The sequence below is a fragment of the Castor canadensis genome, chromosome 2, assembly GCF_047511655.1.
Source record: "Castor canadensis chromosome 2, mCasCan1.hap1v2, whole genome shotgun sequence".
In the NCBI taxonomy this organism is placed as follows: Eukaryota; Metazoa; Chordata; class Mammalia; order Rodentia; family Castoridae; genus Castor; species Castor canadensis.
In genome coordinates this window covers 7,334,553-7,340,568 of record NC_133387.1, presented here as the reverse complement: position 1 = coordinate 7,340,568, position 6,016 = coordinate 7,334,553, and the positions used below count along the sequence as shown (strand labels likewise).

Here is a 6,016-nt window from a genome sequence, read left to right as displayed (position 1 = left end):
GTAAGAGCGTGCTGAAGTCTCTATCCTCAGGTTAGGGTTCCCACTTTCCTGTGGCTACAGCTGCATTTCCCTCTGGGGACAGGGTGTTTTCATTATCCAACACGTTTTTCTCAATTTGTCCTCATCCTGTGCATCTGATCAGTCACTGAGTGCTATATTTTGCATGGTGGAAATTTCTTGGAATTCCATTCTCCTCTGCACTCCTTTCCACACTCTGTGTGCATATGGGGCAAGTTATTTAACTGTGTGGCTCCAGTTTCTTCATAATAAGCAGGACTCTGCTTCATGTGGCAAAGATGCTAACTCATGGTCAATGTATTAGCACATTGTAGGGCTCAAAAAATCATGCCTGTACCTTGTCCTTCTTGTTTGGCACACTGCAAGCCATTCTCTGCAATGTCTCCTGAGGGCTCTCCGGAACTGCTTGTTTCCACACATGGTGCAGGATGCACTGTGGCCCATAGAAGGAAGTCCATATTCCAAAACACACCTTGCAAAGACCCTCTGCAGACCCACCATCCACCAACGAGCCTGAGGCCAAGTCCCACTCCCTCTACCCTCTACCCTCCGCTCTGTACACTCACCACGCACAGGTGCCTCCGACTCACTTCAGATGCACACACACCTTTGGACCCAGCCAGCACTCCATAACAGTCTTCATTTCTTTGCTGAGTCTGTCTGGCCAGCCCCTCCTGCACACTGTCGTGCTCTCAACTTTATGACCCAGGCGACCCTCACCATTTCTGCCTGGCTGTTGCCAGCTTCACTCCCATAGAAATGCTCTCTCTGTGCTCTGCTCTTTTCTATCACATTCAATGTAATTTAATGTGCCAATCAGTCTTCCTCACTAAATTGAGAGCTTCTAAAAAAAAAGGACAAGGGACAAAGTGTCATGAACAGATCTCCCTCATTTCTGAATACTTTCCACCCCAAATCCTGCCTTCCACTCAGTGCAATGATATTTGAGGAATTTAATTGTGGGTTGACTAGCTGACTGCATGCAGGTCAGTAGCTGTCTGGGTATTGTTCTCACCCACAGAGAGATGAGGGAGAAAGGCAGTAGGGCAGCAGGCAGAGGACTCTTGAGGCTATGACAGAGGGAGGATGCAGCAGGAAGAGCAATTAGTTTTTAGTGGGCGAGGGGGCCTAATAGGTACAGCTCAGCCTGCTTCCTCAGGAAGGTGAAATCACAGTGTGGGTTCAACATTGAGAAGGTTCTGGTTAGGAAAAAATGTTTATTTGCTTGCTGGCTGACACAGTATGAAGCAGCTTGCATCTAGGCATTATAAGTAGACTGGATCAAACCTCCATGCCCAATGCTTATCTTCATTTTCTTCATTAAAATGTTGTTAAACACCATGACCCCTGATCCAGGTTAAGGGGTAAGAGGGGTGGAAATCACAAGCTTCTGGACTGAGGCCAGGCTTCAGCTCTGGCTCCTTGTCTAAGTCAAAGTCCCATGGCCTTCACAGTGCCAGGCCACCTTTTCCAGGGGACTCATCTCTCTCCCTGGGGGCAGTGGATCTGTTTGACACTGGGCTTTTATTTCTATGCCCTATTGCACCACAGAGACCTGCAGGAAGCAGTGAGTGACTTAGTCTTGGAAATGAGAGAAAGAGTATCAAAAGAGGAAAGGCAGAAGAAAGAGAAACACTGGGACTGCATTTCAAGCTGAGTGGGAGGTGTGTGGGGCCAGGAGACGGAACCTTCTGCCTGCATGAGGGAAGCCAAGACTCTGAGCAGCACAGCATCCAGTCCACGTCCTCTCATCTTGTACACTGGCTTCTCTACTTCTCTACTTGCGTGCTGTGTCCTAAGAATGGAGGTAACAGTGCAAAGTTCTGTTTCTGCACACTCCAGCACTGTCATATCTTGAGTCTTTGCAGAGCTATTCTTGCTGCCTGAAATGCCCCAGCCATTTGTAACCAAGGGAGACTCTAGGGGCAGCTTCTGACTGTGTCCCTGCTCCTCAAAACATGCAACAATTCGACTTTCACCAATAAAACCACAGCACTGGACATCCATGACCACCAGGAATCAAGGCAAACAAAAAGGATTCAGGCATAAGACACAATGCTCAACCAGGATCCTCTTTCCCTAATGTTTAAAGAAGGCTGCAAGGCGTGCTCTGTGTTTTCAGTGGCCTTTGAGTCCATGGGCAGAAATGATGTTGACTCAAACTGTATGAGTTTAATATAAATTTAGGGCTTTTTATTACATAAATTGTGCTTTGTAGGAAAAGTTCCTGCTACAGTTTAATTTTAAATGTTCCTCCAAAACCCATGAATAAATACTTGGTCTCTAGGGTGGTGCTGATGGGAGGTGGTGGCTGGCCCTAGTAAAGGGTCTTCAGGTCTTTGAGGATTCCCCTCAATGGGTATATCTGGGCCCTGGCACCCCACCCCCACCTCATTATCTTTCTCTTTCTGGCCAGATAGTGATCACATTTCTCCACCATTTGCTCCTGCCATGAAGGGTTGCCTACCTATAGGCCCAAAGCAGCAGGGACAACACACCATAGACTAGAACCTCCAAAACTGTGAGACAAAATAAGCCATCTCCACATAAGTCAAATCATCTCAGGTATTTGTTATAGAAATGGAAGCCACTAACACTTCTTTGGAGACTCAGGATGAGCAATTTAAGTAGTGTAAGATGACCTGTGAACTCTCTTCCTAGTCGGGAATCAGCTTATACGTTAGCAGAACTCCTCTGTCATGGGAAAAGGAGGACACACATCTCCTAATGAGGTGTGGTTACATTTTTGTTTTGGATTCATTAATGGTACAAGGGAGATTCATGTGGAAATTCCATATAGTTTGAGCTAAATCACCTTCTCTAATATTCTCTTAATCCTCTCCCTCCCGGGCCTGGTATTATAAAAGTCTCCAGTGTTGGTGTCTTATGTCTGCTGGAAAAATAAGACAACATTAAAAAAAAGACAAAAACCTTTAGCTTTAGCAGAACTGCCGTGACAGCTACTTCAATGGTGAGACCTACCACCCATTCACTTATAGAGGGTAGACTTTTAAAGCTAACAGCAATATCAGATATTGGGGTACTCAACATTGTTGTAGATGGTTTAAAGCACACAACAAAACCTATTTAATGGTACTATTGTCATCTCCCATTTTACAGTTGTGGAAACTGAGATGCAACAGAAGTCAGAACTTACCAGAGGAGACACTCAACTCATTTGCTCGCCAAGCGTGCTGGGGACTATACCTCTTAGAATGATAATCCAACACCCCATGAGAACTTTTGACTTCTTCCTATTGCTGCTAGATATATGCAGGAAACGCGTTCCCAACTCAGCAGGCACACTGCCAGCACCTTTTCAGTAGATGACATCTAGTGAGTCAATGACTGTAACTCAACATTAATTCTTCTGACATCCTCGGCCTCCTTCAGGTCTGCACTCTGAGCTGTGCTTGTTCTCCTTAGCACAGCCTCACCTTCTGTCCACCAACTGCAGCCTCTCACTTGGGAATGTGGAAATTAAGAAACAGCTCGTCACTCAGTGGCCAGCTCTGCAGCGCACCAAGCACAATTGCTCCTTGCCTGGGAGCATGGCATGAACGTGGGATGTACAGAGGCAAAAGCAGGCAGGGTGTGGAGAGGAGGGAAAAGGCACTCCACGCAACAACTTCTGGGTTTTACCACGTGTCCAATGTGGGACGTGAGGTGGAGAGTTCCAAGTGAAGATGGGCTTTGGGCCTTTGGGTAATACTGGTTGGAGGATGAAATCCCTGTTTTAAAGGGACATCAATGTAGATAGAACTTTGATAAGCAGACCTGAGAAAGAGGCTCTTGGGTTTTTCTTGTACTCCTGATTAATGGAGACCTCTAATTTCATTGATCCTCCAGCTAAGATGCAGGTGGTAAATTAGCTAGCAAAACTTCATGAAAAGGGAGCACCGGGATTTGAACTAGGTACCTTGGATATGCACTCAAATATACCTGGTGTGGTCTGAATGTGACTAGTTAATTCCTTTCATCTGTGTGGAACACTCATCTCTGCAAGCTTAAATTATAGCTCAGGAACAGCTTTCTAGAAGCTGCCAGACTTGACTCACGTGACACCTTCCCTCAACTCTACATCTATTCAGGTTTATCCTTGAGTGGAATCATGACCCGGAGAAGAGACGCTGGCTGCAGATCCGCCAGCCCATTGCCCATTGTCATTCCAGTTTAGCACACAAATTTGCCTACCGTGTTCTCTCTGGGCTCCAGCCTGCACACTTCACCTTCAATGAAGGAAGAATGGCTGTCATTCCAAAGCTCCCACTGAGATCCTGTACTTGGAATCCCTCTTTCCTGTCTGGTAGAGCAGCCAAGACACGCTCTTGGTCTTCAAGGTTGAAGCCAGTGTGCAGTGAGGCTCTGTCACAGGAGAAAGTTGATGCAGAGGTAAACACCCACCCTACACAGACAGCTAGGAGGCTGAGATTTGTCCCCTTGGGTCAGACCACCACTTCAGTGCACCTACCTGCTATGCTAAGAAGGAAGGAGACAGAAATGGTTTAGGGATAGGTGTTATTGTCTGCTCCTGGGAAGCCTACTGTGTCTGTAGCTGTCTTGTCTGCCCTGGAAAAGGCCAGAAGAATTGTGCATCACAAACCTTGCCTTCCCAGGGAGAATCCAATAGAGATGGGGACATAGGGAGGAGGAGGGGAGCCAGACACCAAGCATATGGAAGACAGCCAGAGTGTGTGGGAAGAGAGGGAGGCAGTTATCTATGTACGTGGCAGTTGTACAAGGCTGAACTGTAGCTTCCAGCTCTAGGGATCGCAGTTGGAACAGATGAAAGACAAGTAGGAAAGAATATGAACAATATCTCCTGTGAGTAAAAAAAAAAAAAAATGAGGGGGCACCTGGATTTGAACCAGGGACCTCTTGATCTGCAGTCAAATGCTCTACCCCTGAGCTATACCCCCACCTGCTTATAGCTGTCTAATAAGCACCCTAAACCTGCATGGCCACACCTGGCTGTCACCAACCTGAGATGTGTGCTTGCTGTGCTCTGTCATCATATGCTTCCTCCTCCTAGGCCCAGCCCTGAGCCACTCTGCATACCTGACTGCCACCTGCACTGGTACCAGCACCTTCCTCCCTAGTTCCTGGTGAGGCAGGGCATTCAGTCATGGAGCTCTGCAGCCAAACATCCTTCAGACTCACCTGGAGGAGTCGGACTCACGGACCTGGCTGCTCAACAGATGCTTGGGAGGTGGGGTGGGGGGTGGGGACAGGACTGGCCAAAAACAGAAGTTGTTCATTCCCAGATGACAACTCCGTAACCTGTGTCTCTGGGCAGGGGACTGGGAATGACATGTGCCTCTCACAAGTTCTGTCTGACTCATAGACAGTTTGGAGCTATAGATTTCATATGTGCCTTGTCCTAGCAGAGATCTGAAAAAAAAAAGACTGATTAAATCATGTCCAAGCAAAACACACATTTACTGGCCAAATCTATGATAAAAGATCTCATCACACCAAGCGCTCTGGGACGGGGAGGACCCGTCTCCCTGGTCTCTTTTTCCCGCTAATTCTGCATTTGCACAATGGCTCATTGTATCAGCCAGAGGAAGACACTGGAGGAATATCAAACCCACAGAAGTGTTGAAGTGGGAACCAGAGATTTCTAGGATCCCTGGAACAAGATGGAGGACAGTGTGGACATGTCAGTGTGGAAGGATGGAGCGTGCACTGTGCTTTCTCCTCCCTTCTGGTGCTCTAGCGGGAACTGACGGGCCCATGTGGCCTGGGACCCGGTGAACAGGCAGCGTTGAATGGCTCTGCTGCTTTATCCCTGACAGCCTGGGCTCCCAGATACTCACTCCCGATGGGTCAGCTATATTTCTCCATTCCTCAGTCCCAAGTAGGGCAGAAAAGCAGGCCCCCATTCACCCCGTATTCCTCAGTGCCCTCTAATTGCAGCCTGTGATAATGGTTACACCAGCCTCCACACATTGCTTCAGAAACACCTACTGGTCTTTCCACTGAAACAGGTATGTCT

General features: G+C 47.6%; 1 non-coding gene across 1 annotated transcript; it reads right to left on the bottom strand.

The window, feature by feature from the left end:
- Positions 1-4,865: 4,865 nt before the first annotated feature.
- Positions 4,866-4,937, bottom strand: Trnac-gca (transfer RNA cysteine (anticodon GCA)). Its single transcript has one exon. It is a non-coding gene; the product is annotated as a tRNA-Cys (tRNA).
- Between the last annotated feature and the right edge of the window lie 1,079 nt (positions 4,938-6,016).